The sequence below is a fragment of the Triticum dicoccoides genome, chromosome 7A (genome assembly GCF_002162155.2).
Source record: "Triticum dicoccoides isolate Atlit2015 ecotype Zavitan chromosome 7A, WEW_v2.0, whole genome shotgun sequence".
Classification (NCBI taxonomy): Eukaryota; Viridiplantae; Streptophyta; class Magnoliopsida; order Poales; family Poaceae; genus Triticum; species Triticum dicoccoides.
Window position 1 is genome coordinate 640,321,151 of NC_041392.1, and position 1,265 is coordinate 640,322,415.

The window sequence follows — 1,265 nt, forward strand, 5'->3', positions numbered from 1 at the left end:
TCCTCCTCATGACCTCGTTCGATGTGTTCAGATCCACCGAGAGCCGGAAGGTCTCCGCTTGAAGCTGTTGAGCACGAACGTCCAAAGCCGCCCGCTCTGCTGCCATCCTGACTTCCTCTGTGGCTAGATTTTCTTTAGCTTGCACCATCTCCTCACGTACGCGTGCCACCTCTACGTCATGCTGGGCTTTATCTGTCGGCTCTACCACAACAGTCAACAGAGTCGTCAGTTTATCCATGAGGTCCATCAAGATCTGAGCCGGGGGGCGCGCGGGGTCTCCTGACCCGGCTGCAGCCAACCTGGTAGCTATTGCCGCCGCTGCTGTAGAGTTATGCCCGGGCCGTGTCCCTGCCATGAAGACTCTGGCCCAATTCGGCGGCTCAAGAGGGTCCGGAATACCGCTGCCATTGGAACAGCCCCCGAGCATGCCGTCCTGCAGCTGATACAAAGAGTCTGTCTCGCCCGTTGATGATGCAGTGTCAGAACAGACGGCAGTCTCACCGCCCTCCACCGATCCTTCAGAGTATTCACCGCCGTGGACGCAGCTTATGAAGGCATGCTTCACAACAGGTTGAACACGGGCGGTCCTCGCACGCCAGCCGTTTCGATGAGGTTGGTGTGGACGTCCGGCTCAGGACCTGACTCGCCCATCCGGCCGATGAAGACGTGAATTTCACCGAAGGGGACCCGGTACCCGTACTCAATGGAGACGGCCTCGGGGCCCTAGCCTTCGTCGTTGATGTAGAGCTTGCCGCGATGACTCTTGGTCATCCGGCCCACAACGTATCCCTTGAGCCCTTCGAAGCTGCCCTTCAAGAACTCAAATCCACCATGCGCTGGCCCCATGGTGGGTACCAACTGTCGTGGAATTGTCACGGCAGATGTCCTAGAGCAAGGACTTAGTCGTAGGGCCATCGCACTAGGAAGCTTAAAGGGGTTAATCGGGACAAAGGACATGAGAGGGTTTTATACTAGTTCGGCCCCTTACGATGAAGGTAAAAGCCTACGTCTAGTTGGGATTGGTATTGCTGGGGTTTCGATCACCAAGAGGCTCAACTTGCTGGCTTGGTTATCGACTTGCTGTCTCTTGCCCTAAGCCGCCACCGGGTCGTCCCCTTATATACATGGGTTGACGCCTGGTGGCTACAGAGTCCCGGCCGGCTCATAATCGTGTCTGGCTCGGTGACTTCCTTTACATGCCTTTCTTTACAAGTCTTTCCTTACATACGGCGGTTTACAATATCAGGCCTTAAGCCGCCTCCAGG